General features: G+C 40.0%; 3 pseudogenes; all 3 read right to left on the bottom strand.

The window, feature by feature from the left end:
• Positions 1-11122: 11122 nt before the first annotated feature.
• On the bottom strand, positions 11123-11247 carry LOC111471705 (annotated as a pseudogene).
• A 573-nt stretch (positions 11248-11820) lies between these two features.
• LOC111471704 lies at positions 11821-11939 on the bottom strand (annotated as a pseudogene).
• Positions 11940-12166: 227 nt separating this feature from the next.
• Positions 12167-12287, bottom strand: LOC111471702 (annotated as a pseudogene).
• Between the last annotated feature and the right edge of the window lie 8574 nt (positions 12288-20861).

The raw sequence follows: 20861 nt of genomic DNA, 5'->3' as shown, positions 1-20861 counted from the left end.
ATCAAGAAGAAATAGTAATAAGGATCAAAGCCACAAGACGAGAAGAGGAGATAAATCAGTTTCAGTAGTGAAGGGGAGCGAAGGAAGCCACTCGACCCTAAAGTAAAGGACAGAAGATGCAAGCTTTAACCTATTTTTACCGAGCGAGCAAGTGTTTGAAAGAATAAAGAGCGAAGCAGGGAGACAGAATAAAGTGAATAAGCGAAGCTGTGAGACAGAATAAAAACGAATGAATGAAGTGGATCGACCAAGGGAAGGGGGAGAGGAGGAATGAAGCAGTGAGACATAAAATAGAGGACAAAAGAGGCAATTCAATCCTCAGTTTACCTAGTGGTGAAAGAATAATATAGGCTCAGGAGTCAAGGATCATTAATAGAAGTAGAGGGAGACTGTAAAGGACATGAAAGAACAGATGAGAGACCGACCATATGTCCTCTTCAGTAAAATTCCACTTTCGCATGGAGTCTTAGTTTGAATGAAGTCTTTGAAGGTGAAGGAAGGATCATTCTTGCTTCTTTGCCTTACAGGAGAGTAAAAAAGAAAAGGGTTTCGGTTCAGTCTTTACTTGTTCCAAAAGGTAAAGGAGAGAAGCGGTAAGACTACTCTTTCAGTCTTGACTTGATCTTTGTCTTTCATTTGTTTGTTCAGTCTTTATAGATGAATCAAAGGAAAGAAAAGAGAAGAGACACTAAGTAAAGTACAGGACAGGACGGACGGAAGGAAGATGCAAACACCTATTACCTACCTCAATCAGTTCAAGGAGAAAGAAGAAATAGGTATAGGAGTGAGACCAATAGAATAGAAAAATGCAATCAAATTACTTTACTTACCGAGGAAACAGTGAAAGAAGAAATAGGTATAGGAGCTCAGCTGCTTTAAAAAAGAGTAAATAGTCTCTCTCTTTCGCTTGCTGTCGTTTTCTTTCATTTTCTCGATTGTAAAGGTGAAGGAGAATGCATCTTTAATCAGAAAAAGAATAAATAAATAAAAGAGTATAAGGGGAAGGAGCAAACAAAACAGATTCGAGACTAGAAAGAAGGATAGGAAAAAGTGAATGAGCTGATCAGCCAGCTTACCTAGTTCCCTTGTGGTTGAATACAGAAAGAGGAACGAAGCAATGAAACTGTAAAGGAGAAGATCCATCAGTGAGAGGAAAGCAAAGAGAAGAGAACGAATGAATAAGAAGTGTTTACAGTTTTGTTCAAGAAAAGGTTTATGGTTGAGGATAATTAATAAGGAGTCTTGAAAGTAAAGCAAAGAGTGACTTCTTTACCTCGTTAAAGAATCCATAGGATTAGGAGTTCACTCTTATTAAGGAGAAAGATCAGAGACAAAGCCAAGATTCCTAGTTACAGTGAATAAATAGGGAGAGGACAGAAAAGATTCGAGAAGAGACCGGCCAATAGTTCTAAGAGAGGTTCAGTAGTTTATCGAGTTTAATCTATCTGGTGAAAAAGAAGGTTCTGGTTCCGTAGGAATATCTGATTCTGCCTCACTTAATCTTTCCTTTCTCTTCTTCTTCTTTGCCATTCTCGTCAGGTTCAGGTAAAGGTTCTTCAAACACCTACCTATTTACTTACCTTGTTCAATCAGGGAAGGTTTCGTCTGGAGTTCAGTCTCTTTTCTTTGATTTACTCGAGACTGTAAAGGTAAAGTCAATTCAGGATCATTTAGTTAGGTAGCTAAAAAGGTATTGAAGATAGAAAGAAGTTTAATCATTCAATACCAACAAACACGTAACAAAGAAGAGAAGCAGATCATCCAGCCCCCTTTACTGAGTTTACTGTGAAAGAAGAAATAGGTGGTGAAGTAGCGTAGCTCAGGGAATAGAAGAAATGGGGAAGGTCATAGCTTTACCTCCTCATGAAATAAGGTCAGGTCATTGAGAGTAGAGGAAAAGCTGAAGCATCATTAATAAGAGAGTAAGTAGCGAGAGGATCAAGATCAAATCAAGAAGCCGAGGTTACGATTTGAGGTTCAGTCTTTCTTCGCGGTTACAGGGAATAAGAATAGAGGTTCCAAGCTAAGGAGGGAAATACGGTCGGGTAAGAAGTAATAGAAAAAATGGTCTAGGAGTGAAGTAGTGAATAAATAAGTAATGGCTGTGAGACCGACCAATAGAATAGATTCATTAGTTCAAGAGGGAGGGTTCAGTCTCATTCATAAGAAGTATTCATCCTTTTCTTTTACCCTATTCAATCACAATCAGGGAATACAGTATAAGGGGAAGGGACGAAGACATGAAACTGAGTTGGAGAGGAGTGAGGTCTCCAAAGGTTCCGAGGGCAAGTTCAGGGGGGAAAGAATAAAACACAAGAACAGAAGGGACAGGTTCAGTCTCATTAATCTTTCTTCTATACAGAAGCCGAGGTAAATGAATTAACGACCCTTGTTTACTGTTTGTTCAAGAATAAAACACAAGAACAGAAAGTACAGATTCAGTCTCATTAATCTTTCTTCTTACAGCAGTAAAGGGCTCAAAGAGTGAAAGAAGATTAAGTAGTTCTGTCTCGAGGAGTGTTTACAGTTCAGAAGGTGAAGGTCCGGTGAAGGTGAATGAGAGTTCAGTCTCTTTTCTTTCAAACAAATCTGGAATAGGAATATCTGATTCTTCTTCTTTTCATTCTATACTCTTTACTCCCCAGTAAAGGTTCTGAAAGTGATTGAGTTTACCTCCTTCAATCACTGAAGGTAATAAAGGGGAGGGAGATCAATCAGGTTCAGTAGTTAAGGCAATGGAAGGATCAGACCGATAGCGAGAGAGAGGAGTGAAGCCAAGTGAAAGAATAACTAATAATAACGAACCAGAACTGAAGGGACAGGTTTGGAGCAAACAAACAGACCTACAGAAAGGAATGAGAACCATAGAATAGGTGAAGGAGGGAAAGAAGGTTCAGGTTCATTAATCTTTCGTTGAGTCTTGACTTGAAACACTTTCTTTTTCAGGATCAAGATAAGAGACAGAGCTAAGATTCCCAGTTTACAGTTCAAGAGTGAAAGAAGGATTGAATATCCGAGTTTAGGAGCTTCTCATCCAGCCCATTTCCCTCGTAAAAATAGTAGTTTAAGGTTTAGGGGCCAAGCCACGAGACCGATAGCAAGAGTTCAAGCCCAGTTTACAGTTAAAGAAGGGAGAGGTTCAGTAGGATCATTCTTGCTTCCTTCTTCTTACAAGAAGAAGAGTCAAAGAGTTCGGTCAGTAGTTCAGTCTCTTTCATTTGTTGAATTTTGAAAACAAGCAGCAGAAGAAAGAAGCCGAGGGTCAGGTTCAGGTTCAGTAGTTCAGGAGAATGAATCTTGAATTAGATTCTAAAAGAAATGAATGAATTGACTCTCCCTTGTTCCCGTTCAGTAGTTCAGTCTCTTACCTATCCCTTCTTTCTTTCACAGTAAAGGAGAATTAATTCATCTTGTCTTGCTTCAATCTTTCCTTTCTCGAATCTTTACTCTCCTGCTGTAAAGAAAGGTTCTTCAATCAAATAGCTACACCAAGTTCAAGAGTTCCATCAGGTTCAGGAGAAGAGAATGAATAAAAGGAGTATTTATCTTTTATAGTGAATAAATAGGGAATATCGTCGTTCAGAAGTTTACACAAGAGAGAAGAAATAGGTTCAATCAGTCAAAGGAGAAAGAACCAAGCCAAGAAGTTTAGAGCCGAAGTAGCTTTACCTTGTTCAAGAATAGTCTTTCCCAAGTTCAAGAATAAATAGTCAAAGAATAATTAATAAGGAGTCTTGGTTTACCATCGAGTAAAAAAGTGAATTCAAGAATCATCCTCCACCAATTTACAGAGTGAAATCAGGTTCATGAGTTTACGAGGGGAATGAGCAAAGCAATGAGTAAGTAGCTCGAGGAGTGAAAGAAGGGGCAGGTTTAGGAGCGAAGCAAGCAGTGAGATCGATCCTTGTTTACCTCCTTCAATTCAGGGAATAGAGTCAAAGAGGGAAATCTGGTTCATTCAGTAGTTCAATGTCATTCAGGTTATGGTTTCTTATAGGAGGGAGAGGCAAAGAGTGGTTGAATCATCCTCCAGTTTACAGAGCGAAAGAATAAAGAGGAAGGGAATAGAAGAAATAGGAAAAGGAGAAAGAATCAATCACTCTCAGGAATCCTCTTCGTTTCGGTTTTCAAGCATAATTAAAGGAAAGCTAAGAGAACATACCTCGTTCAATCAGGAAAAGGTTTAAGGTTTTCTCTTTTGTCTTGACTAAATTACCTAGTTCAATCAAATAGTTCAACTCGAGTTGTAGAGGGGCAGGAGAATGAATAAGGAGTAAGTGGCTCGACTGGTCAGGGGAATGAATCTTGCTTTTGGCTTTCTTCTTTGGTTACAGGTTACAACATCTGGTGAAGGTTATGGAGTTCAGTCTAATTCATGTTTCGTTTCGGCTTTCCTTTCAGTTTCAGAAGAAAGATCAGAGCCAGAAGGTTTAGGTTCTTCAAATAGTGCTTTACCCAGTTCAAGAGTTCATCAAGAATATAAATAGGTTACGAAGTTCACTCTCATTAATAGGAAGGAGTAAGTAGGTTCATGAGCTTCTCTTTCATTTTCTTTTCTTATTGTTACATAGTCTCATTCATCTTGAGTTTCGGCTTTCCTTTCCTTTCAACATTTGATGAATAAGTAGAAAGATCAGTAGTTCAGGCAATGGAATAATTCAACCCTAGTTCAATCTGTCAAAGCTGAATGAGTAAGTGTAAGTAGGAGAAAGATCAATTCAAGAAGGTTTGGTTCGTTTAGTAAGTAGTTCCGTCGAATTAATAAGAAAGAAGTATTTCTCTTTTATAGGGAAATCCAGTCAACTCTGAGTTTCTAACTAGGTTCTCGTCAGGGAATAACGGTTCAGGAAAGAGCTACTTACTTTATCTCAATAAATAAATAGGGGAATAGAAGAAAAGAAGGGTTCCGGAGCTGTTGTTAAGAAGAAATCGGAAAGATGCCAAGCAGTGAGACAAAGGAGAAGAAAGAGAAGAGGAGCCAAGCAAGCAAGCAGTGAGACCGAGTTCAACACTATTCTATTTACCAAGTTAAAGAACTAATAGCCTCGGAAGGAGTTTACTGGTCAAGAATCAATAGGAAAGAAAAGGCGAAGGAGGGAAAGCAAGAAGCATTGAATATCCGAGTGAAGGAACGGATCATCCAACCCAGCACATTTACCTCGTAAAAGAGTTTAGTAGTTTACCAAGGTTACAGTTAAAGAATCAATAGGGACAGGGTCAGGAGTTAAAAAAGGTTCAGGATAATTCATCTTGAGTTGAGTCTTAGTTTACGCTTACTGTTTGTGTTTGAAGGTGCAGGATCAGATCAAGAAGCCGAGGGGAAGGAGAAGGAGCTTGACCTTTTTCTTTTCTTACTGTTCTTTCAGGTTCAGGAGAAGAGAAAGAATGAATAGTGAAACCCCACCCAGTTCAATGAAAGAATCAATAGGGACAAGGGAAGGAGTGAAAGAAGGTTCAGCATCATTCTTGCTTCTTTCTTACAGTCTAGTATAAGAACAAGAATAGTCTTTGTTGAATAACTCACAATAACAGAAAGAAGGTAATACCGGGGGGTAGGCAATGGAATTATGAAACCATAAAGAAGAGGTTCAGGGGAAGAAGAATGCATAAGGAGTCTTGACTTGTTTACGGGAGAAGAGAAAGAATGAATAAGGAGTGTTTACTGTTCCTTCAATCAAACAAAGAGCTACTGAACCAACCCATTTAACGAGTAAAAAAATAAACTAGGTGAAGGAGTTAAGGATAATTAATCTTGAGTCAAGCAAAATAGAATCAAAGGAAAGAACAGAGAAAGATCAGTAGTTCAACCCGCCCGAGTTTAGAGTCGAGTCAATTCATTAGCTGCTTTACCAGAGAGGAAAAGAGTGTTTGAATAGTGAAACCCGAGTTCAAGAAGGATCAGATCAAGAATGTTTCGGATTGACTTACAGTTCACTCGAATGAATCTTGAGTGTTTACAGGAGAGGAAAAGAAAAGAGTTCAAGGAGTCGAAGAGAAAGAATGTTGAGGATTGACTTTCAACACTTTCTTTCAGGTTCAAGATCAAGATTAGTTGTTCCATCAGGTTCCGGTCCAGGTTCTGATTCTAGCTTTACTACCTCCTTCATTCAATAAGGTCAGGGAATAGAGTAGAGATTCAGTCGCTTGCTTCTCTTTCTTTCATTCTCTTTCTGTAAAGTCTCATTCATCTTGTCTTGCTTTCTCTTCGTTTACAGTTAAAGAAGAATAAATAGGTTCCGTTTCGGTCAGGTAATAAATAGAGTAGAGGAAAAGCTGAAGCATCATTAATAGGAGTAAGTAGCTCGAGTTAAAGTCAGAAGAGAAGACAAAGACAGAGTTTACAGTTCAAGAATAGGGAAACCCTAGTTCTAGTTCAATCAGGGAATAAAACAAAGCTAGAACTAAGACAGAGAGGAGCGAAGCTGTGAGACCAATAGTTGGAGAGGGAGAGGAATGAAGGAGAATGAATTTTGAGTCTCCTTTTGCTTACTCAACCTATCATCCAGCCTATTTACCTTGTTCAAGAATAATTCAACCCCAGTTTACGGTTTACTTCTTGAACTGGAAAGGGTATTAGTAGGTAGGATAGGTGTAGGAGGTCAGGAGGGAGAATGAATCTTGCTTGAGTTCAGTCTTAGTTTACAGTCGAGTAAAAGAGTGTTTGAAAGGAGAAAGAGAAGTTAAAGAATGCATAGAAAAAGGAGCGAAGCTGATAGTTGGAGAGGTTAAGGGGAAGTAAGTAGTTCAGTCTCATTCTTCTTGCTTTCGTCTTAGTTCAATCAGGTTCAGTTCGTAAACTCTAATTAATCTTTGTTACAAGGGAGAGGAAAAGAGTGAAAGAAAGGGTCAAGATCAGTTCAAGAATAAACAGGAGTTTACCGAGTTCAAGAATTCATAGGAAAAGGAGAGAGAGGAAAAGAGTTTCGATTGAGTATTTCTCTTTGACTGGTTAAGGAGAGTAACAAAATTTGTTCAATCTGTCTCATTAATCTTTCTTGTCTTCTTCTTTCATTCTCGTCAGGTTCAGGTCAAGTAGCTTTCGGTTCAGGTTCCAGATTTCATATTCATTCTTCTTTCTTTTCTTTCTATTTCTAATTGTAACAAAGAAAGAGAGGAGTGAGGCAATGAGACCATAAAGAATAGGTGAATGAGCTGATCCTCCAGTTTCCCTTGTTTATAGTAGTTCTCGAATAAATAGGTTCAGGCAAGGGAATAGAGTAGAGTCAAAGAAAAGGTGTAAGTCAGGTAATACAGGAAAAGAAGGATTGAATGAATTTACTATTATCTAAAGGTGATTGAGCTGATCTTTCTTTCATTTGCTTGAGTCTTGAAAGCAGAATCCAAGGAAAGCAAAGAGAGAGCTACTTCTTTACCGAGTTCCATCTATCTCTCTCATTCATGAGGAGGGTATATAGTAGAGTAAGAAAGAGTGAAGGAATAAAAGAAAGCTAAAGCTAGAAAGGCAAGGTTAGGGAATAGAGGGGAACGAAGAAAGAGACCTGCAGAAAGAAGGAAAATATGTTCAGAGAAGGTAATATCGGAAAAGGTGATTGAGCTTCTCTTTCATTTGATTCGGTTACTCTGAAAGAAGAAGAAGAATATAGGTTCCATCAGTCAAAGGTTCATGAGTAAGTAGCTCGAACATCCTTGAATTTGGTTACCTCCGAGTAAAAGAGTGAAATCAGTCTCATTTTTCGTCTTGACTTGATTCATAAGGAGAAAGTAAGAGTCAGTTAATAACATAGGTTTAGTTTAAGGAAGTAGCTCAAGGAATAGAGTCAAAGGTTCAACCAATAGAATCCATAGGAAAAGGAGTGAAAGCAAGCAAGGAGTTAAGGAAAATGTTTCCTGAATTTCTTCTTTAACTGTAAAGAAAGGATAATGAATCTTGAGTTTCGTCTTTCCTTTCCTTCCCTTATGGTTCAGTAGCTCAGGGAATAGAGGTAGTTACGGTTCTGGTTTCTTCTTTCATTCATTCATTTCCTCGACAGGAATATCTTCTTCTTCTTTCTACTATTTCTAATTGTAACAAAGGAGGAGCTGGAGCTACAAGGAATTTTCTAGTTCAGGGGAAGGAAGTAAGAGAAGCCAAGCCTAGTTTATGAGGTTCAGGAGTTGAGTATGACAGTTAACTCTCATTCATCAATAGGTGAAGGATTGAATTGACTCTCATGGTTTTGTTCCGGTTCATGAACTCAGCAGCTTACCGACGGGTGATTGATTTCTCATTAATAGGAAGGAGTAAGTAGTGAGACCGCGAAGGAGAGGCAATGGAATTACGAGATCGAGTTCAAGAAGTAGAGGAAAAAGTCTTTGTCTTGTCTCCCTTCTTCCGATTCAGGTAATATCGTATAAGATGATTGAGCTTCTCTTTCATTTTCTTATTCTTAGGTTACAGTGAATAAATAGGTGATGGATCAAGAACCAACCAGTTTAGAGTCGAAGGCAATGGGTCAGACCGAGTTGGAGAGGCGAATGAGCCAAGCCTAGTTGACTCGACTAGATAATCTAAGCCGAGGAATAAAGGATAGCGAGAGTAGTGATTTCGTTTACAAAGTGAAAGAAGTAGGAACACAATCTAATTCATCTTGAGTTGAGTCTCCCGTTATTCAAACACAGTAAAGGATATCGGGGGGAGTTGAGGATTGACTTCCTGTTCATGAGCTTCTCTTTCTTCATCTTGTCTTGCTTGAGTATTTGACAAGGGAAAGTAAGTGAACGAAATAGGATCAGTCTAATTCATCGTTTCAGGTTTACCGTTCAAGAAGGAAAAGGAGAAAGACCTGATTCTCATCCAGCTGCTTTACCTTATTACCTTGTTCAAGAGTGAAACCCTTGTTTGGTGGAGAGGTTCCTGAGCTCTCGTGGCAACCACTGACCGACCGACCTCTTTCTTTGACTTAACTTCTAAGGAAGGGTTACTAGAAGAGGAGTAAGTTAAGTAGAGAGACGAAACTGTAAAGGACAGGAAGGACAGAAGAGAAAACACCTATTCCATTTACCGAGTGGTTGAATAAATAGCGTATAGGGGGGAAGGAGCTTATCTCTCTTTCTTTCCTTTCTCTTTTATTTCCTCTCCTGCAAAGCTGCTAATTCATTTATTCAAAGACTGTAAAGGTTACATCCGGTTCAGTAGCTAATTCATTTACTCTTTCTTTCACTGTAAAGGAGTTAAGGAGAAAGAGTTGTTCCAGAGGGTTCTGGGGACAAGAGATTCAATTCAATCCTCCAGTTTACAGAGTGAAATCAGGTTCGGGTTAAATAGCTAACTCTTGAATTTCTTTTTTTTCTGTAAAGAAAGGTTCACTCTCATTCATCTTTCATCTTTGTTTACAGGTCGGGTCATATCGGTTCTGGAGCGAGCTCTCATGTCAACCACTTTCATTCATTTACTCGACTGTAAAGGTTCTATCTCTTTTCTTTCCTCTCCTATTGGTTGAGTCTTATTTTCTTACTGAGAATAAATAGGTTACGGAGTTCAGTCAACATTCATCTTTCCTCTTCTTTTACAGTTAATAAAGAAGGGAAGGAGAGGTTAAGGGGAAAGTTTTCTCTTTCGGCTTTCCTTCCTGTTCAGGAGAAAGACTAAATACTATGTTACCGAAATCCATAAGGGAAAATGGCCAAAAATAATCGCAAGTATCAACCAACAAACTAATCAATGGTCCTTACACGAGTTCAATCAGGATCCGGTAATCATAAGGTTCTTTTCGGGTCAGGTTCCTTCCTTCTTTCTTTGTTCCTGTTCTGGTCAGGTACATAGAGAGAGGGTCCGGAGAATGCTGCTTTAGAGCTCAAGCAGGTAATAACAGTTTCGGAGAATGCTGCTTTAGAGTCTGTGAAGGTCATAGAGTCAAAGGTTACGGGGAAGGAGGAGAAGGAGGATCCAAATTTCTTTGTTCCTGTTCTGGGAAGGCTTTCATTGACTCTCATTCTCATGTAAAGGAATATCTTATTCTGATTCTTTCATTCATTTCCTCGACTGTCAAGTTTAGTAGCTCTTTTCTTTCAAAGACTGTAAACTCGAGAATGAATATTGAGTCTTTGTTTACATACAGTGAAATCAGGGAAGGGAAAAGAGGAAAAGAAAATGTGCAAGGATAGTTCTTCTTTAGTTGAGTCTTTCAAAGCTGCTAATTCATTCTTTCACTGTAAAGGTTCATCAGTAGCAAAGGGAATAGAGGTTCCGGTTCAGTCTCATTCATAAGGAGTCTTTCTCTTTGTCTTGTCTCGAATCTGTTCTTTCATGTCTTTCCTTGAAATACTTTCAGATTCATTAGCTAATTCATTTACTCTTTCCTTCTGGTTTAGTCTAATTTTGCTTTCAACCCCTTCAGTCTTGAACAAGGGATTTTGACCTCTTTTACCGGGATTTTATCCAAAAAAAATAGACAAAGGATAGAATTTTCAAAGAAATGGTCCTTAAAGAATCATGAATAAGGGAAGGGGTATTTATCTTTGTTTACAGTGTTTGAAGAAATAGGGTCAGGAGTGAAGGGAATATAGGATCAGGGGAAGGTTCATCAGTAATAGTCCTATTCTGTTCTGTCTAATTCTTCTTGAGTTTCGTCTTTCCTTTCAACACTTTCAAGTTCAGTAGATCACTCTCATTCATAAGGAGTCTCCCTTCTCTTTCCCTTCTTTCTTTCACTGTAAAATCTAATTAAGCTTTCTTTCACTGGAGGGTGGTTCTTGTTGGTGAAAAACCTTGAGAAAAATTGAGAAAATTGAGATGACACGAGTAGCACTTTCAGAACTTCATAGTTATGCGTGATTTGAGCGAAAAACCTTGAGAAAATAAAGCTGGATGAAAGTACTACTCTCGCCCAATCACGCATACCTACGAAGTTCTGATAGGATCCGGTGCATTAGTGCTGAAATGATTGCACCCGACATGAAATGCAGAAGAATTGCATTTAACGCATGCGGGGCGGCATGATCGAGGTGACGGTGGGTGAACGCACGTGACCGAAATGACCACTGGGGCCCGCGAGGACACGTCGGGGAGAACAAACGCGATGGGCGTGACCATGCGAGCATGGGATGTTGCCATTTGTAAAGAAAGTAAGAAAAGAATGGAGATAAATTGAAATAACGAGCAAAAGAAATAAGAAATAAAAAAGAGGTGCAACACGTGAATTTTCCAAGTGGTCACCCAACTTAGAACTACTCTCTCTCTCTCCCGAGCACGCTTTACTGCAGAGTTTTGATGGGATCTGGTGCATTAGTGTTGGTATGATCGCACCCGAAATGCAGTGTGCACAAATTACATTTAATGCATGTGGGGCGACATGATCGAGGTGAAGGTTGGTGCACGCACGTGATCGTAACGGTCGGTAGGGCCCGCGCAGACACATCAGGGAGAAGAAACGCGATGGGCGTGAGCGTGCGAGCGAGGTTGCCATTTATAAAGAAAGGAAGAAAAGAACGGGGAGAAATTGAAATAACGAGCAAATGAAATAAGAAATAAAAAAGGAGTGCAACACGAAAACTTTCCAATTGGTCACCCAACTTAGTACTACTCTCGCCCAAGCACGCTTTACTTATGAATTTTAATGGGATCCGATGCATTTGTGCTGGTGGACATGCAATGCGCACAAATTACATTTAACACATGTGGGGCGGCATGATCGAGGCGAAGGTGGGTGCACTCATGTGGTCGGAACGGCCGGTGGGGCCCGTGCGGACACGTTAGTGAGAAGAAACGCGTTAGGCGTGATCATGCGTGCGGGAGAGGTTGCCATTTGTAAATAAAGGAAGAAAAGAACGAGGCGAAATTGAAATAATGAGCAAAAGAAATAAGAAATAATAAATAATAAATGGGTGCAACACAAGGACTTCCCAAGTGGTCACCCAACTTAGTACTACTCTCACCCAAGCACGCTTTATTGCAGAGTTCTGATGAAATCCAATGCATTAGTCTTGGTATGATCACACCCAACATGCAGAGCGCACAAATTGCATTTAACGCATGTGGGGCGGTATGATCGAGGTGAAGGTGGGTTCACGCAAGTGCTCGTAGAGGCCGGTGGGGCCCGCGCATACACGTCAGGGAGAAGAAACGCGATGGGCGTGAGCGTGCGAGCGAGGTTGACATTTGTAAAGAAAGGAAGAAAAGAACGTGGAGAAATTGAAATAACGAGCAAAATAAATAAGAAATAAGAAAGCGGTGCAACACGAGGACTTCCCAAATGGTCACACCCAACTTAGTACTACTCTCGCCCAAGCACGCTTTACTTTGGAATTTTGATGGGATCCGATGCATTTGTGCTGGTATGATCGCACCCGACATGCAATGCGCACAAATTACATTTAACACATGCGGGGCGGCATGATCGAGGAGAAGGTGGGTGCACGCATGTGCTCGGAACAGCCGGTAGGGCCCGTGCGGACACGTCAGGGAGAAGAAACGTGATAGGCATGATCGTGCGAGCGGGGGAGGTTGCCATTTGTAAATAAAGGAAGAAAAGAATGGGGAGAAATTGAAATAACGAGCAAAAGAACTAGCATGTTCATAAGTATTAAAACTTAAGGTCTTTTGAGTACTAACATTTTGTAGTTTAAATTCCTTTTTCCTCTCGAACTGATTTCGAACCATCACTAGTGTCTTCTCCACTATTCTCCGGCCTTAAAACGGGATTGTGGAATCTTGTGCGTGACTAAACTTGGAAGGGATTTAGTATATATGAAAAGAGAGTTTATGAGAGGTTTTTTTTTCAAGGTTTTTCCAAGGAAGAAGTTCCATGTACCTTGATTGCTTTGATTCCTTGACACTATGTGGGAGAACTCAACCAAGCAATCGGTATTAGAGGATTGATTCCATTTTTGGAGAGAAAGCAAGGAGAGTGGGAAAGCTAACCTACCCTTTTTTTTTCTGAATCTGACCTTCGTCCAAGAGTTCGGGCTTCTACGCAAAGAACGTGCTTTCTGACATCGAGTGCTATGCCAAGAGATCACTACTTTGTTTGATAGGGTCTTCGGTCGGTTCCATTGGTCATTCTTCAGGAGAAGTCCCGAAACTGAACTACTCAATTGAGAGGATCATTGTTAACCCATTAGGTTAATCGAGATCGTCTCGCGCATAAGAGGGCATTTTATGAATGAGAAGATTCTCTTTCTACACTGACACCATATCCTCTTCCTTGCCCGCCTCAGAATATTCCTTCTTGGTGGGACTCGCATTGATTTCAATTGATTGAATCGGTTCTGGTCTTTGCTGACTGAGGCTTTCCAAGACGAGTAGACCTTAGTTACCTGCTTATTGAGACCTGCAAGAAGCTAAGTTTCTTTGCTTTGTCACACACATTGGAAAAAGAAAAAGTCAAAGCAGCAGACTATCCCATTATACACCTTTATAGAGATTTTGGAAGAAGGTTCGGTTTCACATATCTTGGCCAAGCAGTCTAAAGGAAAGAAATGCTTTGTCAGTTGAAGGTGCTCTCTTCTCTTCTCCGTCACATAATAGAGAGAGGCTCACTCTTCATCCGTAGTATCCTCTGCATCTTATGCATATTCTATCTCCTGTCTTGGTTTCAGGGAGCCTTTGAGAGTTCCATTGCTTTGTCGGAGGGAAGTGGGCTTCATTGGTTGGTTGGTTCAGGGGGTCTGATTTTTCGGTTTAGTGTGTAAGGAGGCGTCATTGCCCTTTCAGGAGACATGTTGTAATGTTCAGTGGCAAGATAATAGATATGGAGTCGATGATCAATCTAATTCAACGTTCAATCCTTCTAGAGATGGTGATCCGCCTTGTTAAGATCTCTTCTATGCTGAGAATCATCTGTTTTTCCCCATTTTGATTGGCCTTGACCGGTCATTGCTGGAAAATCTGGCCCCAGCCTCGTTGGCACCCCAATTCTCAAGGCCGCCCTAGACAAGTGGTTTTAGAACCCACATTCGGAAAAGTTCTGTTAGGTTCTTAGTAGCAGTCAGCGACTTTTTCTTCTTTTACTTCACATAGCTTTTCGTCTCCTTGATAGCTGGAAGTTCTCCGAAAGTATGAAAAGCTAGAGGACTTTGTACCATCCATTCCAGTGTGGTTGAATTCTGTTTAACAGCCCAAGGACTTTGAAGCACATCTTTTGTTATTTCCACTACTTTAAGTGATTGTGACGACCACGAAGAAACGACGAATACCAACTACAGATATATAAGAGTCAAAACTGCTAAGGGCATTCCATTCAGCGTAAACATCTGGATAATCAGGAATGCGACGTGGCATACCCGAAAGCCCTAAGAAATGCATGGGAAAGAGGGTCGGATTAACCCCAAAAAAAGTGAACCAAAAATGGATTTGACCTAAAATTTCAGGGTATGTCCGACCAAAGATTTTACCCACTCAATAATGAAATCCTGCAAATAAAGCAAAAACGGCTCCCATAGAAAGTACATAATGGAAATGTGCAACCACATAATAAGTATCATGTAGAGCAATGTCTAGCCCTGAATTTTCCGGGACTATTCCAGTGAGTCCTCCTATGGTGAACTAAAAGATGAACCCTACAACAAATAACATGGGGGTTTTGTATTGTATCGAACCCCCCTACATGGTAGCGATCCAACTAAAGATTTTGATTCCAATGGGGACAGCTATGATCATGGTAGCAACGGTGAAGTAGGCACGGGTATCAACGTCTAAGCCCACAGTAAACATATGATGAGCCCAAACAAGAAATCCAAGAACACCTATACTGATCATGGCATAAACCATGCCTAGATACCCGAAAATAGGTTTTCCCGAAAAAGTAGAAACGATATGACTGATGATACCGGATCCAGGAAGAATGGGAATATACACCTCTGGATGATAGAAGAACCGAAAGAGATGCTGGTATAATATGGGGTCTCCCCCTCTAGCGGGATCAGAAAAGGTTGTATTAAAGTTTCGATCGGTTAATAACATGGTAATAGCCCCTGACAGTACCAAAAGTGATGATAAAAGTGGAAATGTTGTCACTAGAATGGACCAGACAAAAAGGGGTGATCTATGCATAGTCATTCCAGGTCCAGCATGTTGCAAATAGTCGTTATAAAATTGATAGAACCTAAAATAGATAAAATACCAGATAGATGAAGACTAGAAATTGCTAAATCAACTGCTCCTCCAAAATGATTGGTAATACCACTTAAGGGCAGATAGACCGTCCACCCAGTGCCGCTACCCACTTCTACTAAGGCTGAGCTTAATAGGAGCAAGAGACTTGGTGGCAACAACAAGAATGAAATATTATTTAATCAAGGAAATGCCATGTCAGGTGCACCTATCAGAATAGGAACAGACCAATTACCAGATCCACCTATCATCGCCGGCATAACCATAAAAAAGATCATTAAAAAAGCATGAGCTATTATTAAAACATTATAAAGTTGATGATTCCCACCAAGAATTTGATCGCCAGGTTGTGCTAATTCCATACGAATCAGTACTGAGAAGCATGTGCCCATCACTCCTGCAATGGCACCGAAGATGAAATATAGAGTCCCTATATCCCTGTGGTTAGTGGAGAACAGCCATCGGACCAGATTTCTCGTCAAATTGAGATTCTTTCGTTTTCTTCCTTATCAGAGAGGGGCCCTTTACTAACTTTAGGGAGCAGGGCTGATTTATTGAAAAAGTGGGAATGAGAGGGGAAGGAAGAATGGAAAGGGGGGTGGGTAAAGTCCGGAAAGCCCTCACTCAATTGATGGGACATTTTGATGTCCTTTTCCTCTAACCCCGGTTCTGGTTCAAGAAAGGGTCAACACAAGGATCTGACTTCGAAGCAATCTCTGGAGTTTTCCCTTATCCGAACGGGTCTTGCAAGAAAATAGGATTTTACATTAAGCTCCAAATATACGCTATTGGGATAGGATGGCTCCTACTAGCTCTCCCCCCGTAAGAACCGCACGTGCGAGTTACCCCGCATATGACTCAAGTGGCGAAGGCCCTTTCCTTCACACTTGGTAAGCACTTCGCTTTAGCCAAGCTTATTGCTAGCCTAATTCCGTCACCTGAGATCCAAGTCAGCACCAGAAAAGATCTCTTTCTTTCTCGCGGCCGGGCCAGCTTGGAAGCAAGCTACCTGTCGCCTATCTCACCCCCTTTTTTCTTATTAGTCAGATAGGTTGACCTTTTCTCTAATAATCAGGTATCTTTATGCCATCCTTCTTTGATTTTAGGGTGAGTCTTAATAATAAGGGTGAGCCTTCGCTTTTTGGATCGTCTTCTGCCCAATGCGATACCCTCCCATTTTTTGGTTCCCATTGTGTTTACCTTGTTTACAGGTCGACCACATGGCAGCAAGAAAAGGTGATCTTCTGCTATACTCCGGTGATCTCTTTCCTACCGAGGCACGCAAACTCCCATCGTGTCCCAAATCACATTCCGTGAATCGAAAGGGGAAGCCTACTCATCCATCAGCCAGCCAGCTCATTCACCAATCGGTGCGGTTTGACGAAGCGTCTAAGCACAGTTCACTCGCGTTGATCAATCAAGAGCTTTGCCGCCACTCCTTATCCTTAAGGTTACCTGTTGTATCATACACTAATTGCATTGTTTTCCACACTTCATACCTCCCTATTTCTTCTTAAGGTAAGGTAAAGGGACCAACATGGTGGGGTAGGAGCATTCGGTAGAAATTCTGTTTTGTTTGCCCAATCAGTCTTATGTCCTTCGAGTCGCACAATGTTTTAACCGAAAGAACTTCTTGCGCAATTCATGCCTTTCTGTTTTTATGACCATAAATTCTTTCTTTCTTTCCATTTCAAATTGTTCTCTAGACTTTTTATCAATATGAGGTGATCGTAATACAGTATAGTGGACTCATGATTCAGGCAATCCAATCTTCCATGTGTAAGGTGGAATCCCCCCAAAATGGTTTTCCAAAAATTGGTGATCAAAAGATCGAATCACTATGGGTATCTTGGTGGTCGTGACTTTTGGTGGTCTTTCTTTTTGGTCCTCTTCCTGTTCTATTGATCAGAAGCATCCAGCAGTGCCACGCCGGTTTAGAATTCGATTCTCAAGGCTAAGGCTCTCCTTATCCATCCCCCTCTCTTTCCTCCCTGGCCGTGTCCACACTTATTCAAGGCCTTACACTACAGGGTTCCATTACTTACTTGTATAAGCCCCCGCTCACTCTCCTTACCAACAACCTGGCGCTTCACCGGAACACACCATAGGTTAATCCAACAACCAGTGGGCTCCTCGCCGGTGCACATTACAGAAAAAAGTGAGTGAATAGCTAGTTCCATGCAAGTTTCTCAATCGGTTTCCTTTATCCTGTTGCAGAAAGATGCAAAAAAGGTTGAGATTCTTATTCATTAGAAAGCACTAAAAACCCTTGTGCATAGAAATTGCTATCTTTTTTCTTTCTTTTTTCAAAGTCAGATAAGAAATGAGTGAGAGAGAAAATGGAGTATTCATCTGCATCTCTCTTAACTAAGGAAGAAAAAGAGAAATGAGAGGAGAATGAATTTGGTTTTTTAGAGTCTCTGCTATTTGAAGAATTTTGTTTGCATCTTTTAACGCATGCTCTTTGTAAAGTCAAATCAGGTTTGCGCAAATTGATGGTTGCGGCCCCGGAACCAGAAGTGGTAGTTGGTGTAATATCGCTGCAGACGGGCCCTAGCCTGAGAATTCGAGCAAGAAGCACTCTCGCGCTCTCGAGCGGTAAGCAGTTTAGTGGGATGAGCCGCCTTGTTTTCCGAAAGAGATCAGATGGGGGGACAGGTTCCCCCGAGCCTCCACCAGTGGGGGGCGGGTCTCAATTGAGAAGATATCCCCTCTTCGTCTTCTTAGGAATGTATAGATTCGCGCTCTGAATGGTGAAATGGAAATGCGTCAGGCGGCTCGTCTGATTCTGATAGAATAAGATATCTAATTTTACTAGAAACTGGATTCTCAAATTAAAGTGAATATGAAATGCAAAATCAGATTTCCTTTTCGTGCCATATGCGCTTAGACTTGACTTTCTCCCCTTTTTTCCCTGGTCCAATATTTATTCTCGAAAGTCTTCGTTTCCATGTCGAAGCAAACTCTCCAAATTTATGACCAACCCTTCCTTCAGTGATCTTACAACGAACATAAGTTTTTCCATTGTAAATTTGTACGGAGCTATCAACGAATTTCGGGAAAATCGAAGATCTACGTGACCAAATTTTCCTGTTCAAAAGAGGATCTTTCTTCTTCTTCATTCTCAACAGGAATGCATCAACAAAACTGCCCTTCCATAAAGATCGTCGTGGCATGAACTCAGAATTTCTTCGCTTCGATTCCGCCCCTACTAAAATAAAAGGAAGGCTAGCTCCTACTCCTACTCCTTCTCCTCCTTCATCCATTCTCGTTGGTCCTTCGTTCTGGTCATTGTATAGTGAAAAAGCTCACCCCTCCTGTCTTTAGACGAGAAAGCCCAACGATCTATTTATAGGAAATGCTACAACCAATTGTTCCTCTTTTGACGATGAACCACTCCGGTACAACAAGCTAAAGGGACCTCTACACTTCGTCCCCGGTGCGTAGGGCCGATCCTCGTGTGCTAGAGGGAAGACCGGAAAGTTTGTGTTAAGTGAAAAGAAAGTAGGTTTTTGTCTTATTTAGGCATTTGGTGTCCTTTCGGTCGGCCTGCTTAGCGACAGAGCCACCCTCTTTGGGGTCAGTGAGGAGGACAATCCCCCCACTCCGGCGGTTTCCTTGTGTGAAGGATACTTCTTGGTGTTTGTTGGAATTCCGACTTGGGGATACCTTTGACCAATTGCCTGACCCTTCATTATTCTTAGTAAGATGGGGAAAGAAGAAGAAGAACCTTGAAGAATGGTCCCCCTACTCACTACTCAAAGGGGATGAGATCAAAATTTCCTTGTGTGCTCATGCATTATTGTGTGCTCATGCATTGGGGGATACCCCTATCCTTCACAATAGTACGGACGCGTACGCTACTAGGCAGGGAAACAATCATTATGTTTATCATAATGTTGCTGTGACAGTCGTTATTGCTAACGGGTGTCCGGCATCAACAACTACCATTGAATGCTCGTCCGACCTGAAAGGGGCCTAAGAGGTGTGTGAATCGAGTAGTGGGTCCATACTCGCACATATAGACCGTGTGTATGAAAATTAAGTATACATCCAAATTACTCGTTAAGATAGCTGTCGTAGGAAAATAGACTGGTCTCATTCATGAAATTGCATGTGTTTGCATTTAACCTCAATAGTAAGGTCAATTACGGAGTATTTCTCAAAATACTCAAACAACGTGCTACTTATATTTCAAGTGAAGACAAAGTATCCTTATAGGCTGACAACGACATCGCAACTTGAGACCATGACAGATGTATAGGGTAGGTGCGTTATTTCCCTAAATTTAGGCTAGACATGTATAGCAGTATTTTTAGATGAAGTTTATAAATGAAGTATTTTCGCATTCAATGTTCATGATATGCCCTACATATTTCTTTTGTCTTCTACCAGGAGCTCTATAAGAGCATTTTCCTATCAACTAAGAACATTAACATTCCAATTCTACTTTGGTTTCAATAGATCTAAAGGTTCGTGTCCAACCATCACTCATCACATTCTTGTTTTTCGTCTAACATCCTTCGCACATCAAGCACCTTCAACAAAGAAAACGTTAACAAGTTTCAACCTTTCTTTTAAACATTTTCACTATAAGTAATTATTATTTAAGTTTAATTTGTTGAACGTTTTTATTGTGTTTACTATTGAGATTTTTATGTAAAAGTAATAAAAAAGTATGATTGAAAAAGCCTTTCCGATGTATTTTTACTTGGTGGTTTATATTTTTGAATTGATGAGGTGGATTGTTAACCATGTTTGAGTTTAGTTTCATTTTACTTTTTATAGATCCAAAGCACTAGTACAAGGGGATGTAATTCCTAAACTCCTCACTCTTTTTCTCTTTCTACAGATTATAATGCAATCCGGCCACTATTATCTACCCAGTTTGAATCTATAAACAAGAAATCGCACTAATTTGGGATCATTTCACAAGATCAGAGAACAATAAGAGGTGTAAGTAATATTATTGTTATAAAGAGTATGTTTGTCATGTTATTTCTTATGGAACTAGCCCATAATGGAAACATTTAAAAAGTTGGTGTAAAAAGTACCCATATAAGATGGAAGACAAACGGCAAACTACCTTAAGTATTCAACCTTCAATAAATGAAAAATGTGGTAGTAATTTTGTAATTTCATTGTTTAGTCAAACAACATGTAGAGCATGTGCTAAGATGATAATTATGGATGAATTGTCATTTAAATTCGTAGAGAATGAGAATTTTAGATTGCTTTGCAGTATTGTATGTCCTATGTCTGACCTTCCATCCAGAGTAACAAAAATATTTCAACTTTATCTAGAAAAAAATGAAGTTAAAAGTTTTTTTTAGTGAGTAATTCTAAAATGGTTTGTCCTACCACTGAAATCCTAGATATGATAGTCACTGCACAATTTATTGATTTAGGATTGAATTTGCATCGGCTACAAATCATGAGGAACAAAATTATTGAAATTGATAAGGTTTGTAACACAAAAGTTTATCATAGTTGATAATTCAAGTTTCAATGATGTGACTTTTTCATGTATTATGAAAAGTCTCGAAAGCTGAAATTCAGCTTGATGGAGTAGTATTACCTCACATAATTAATTTGATTATGAATGAGGAGCTTATATAAAGGTATGACTTCTTTTTTTTTTTTTTACGGTTGTCAGATCGTCTCTTAGAGATTGAAAAAATTTAAAGATGGTGTGGAATAAGAAAATTTTGAACGTAAAACACTTGTTTATTTGGATGTAGCAACTGAAATTCGACTTATTTAATTTTTTATCATACCTTGAAACTAAAAAAAAAAAAAAAAAAAAAAAAAA

Source organism: Cucurbita maxima, unplaced genomic scaffold (assembly GCF_002738345.1).
Source record: "Cucurbita maxima cultivar Rimu unplaced genomic scaffold, Cmax_1.0 Cma_Scf00055, whole genome shotgun sequence".
NCBI lineage: Eukaryota > Viridiplantae > Streptophyta > Magnoliopsida > Cucurbitales > Cucurbitaceae > Cucurbita > Cucurbita maxima.
This window is presented reverse-complemented; position numbering and strand designations above follow the sequence as displayed.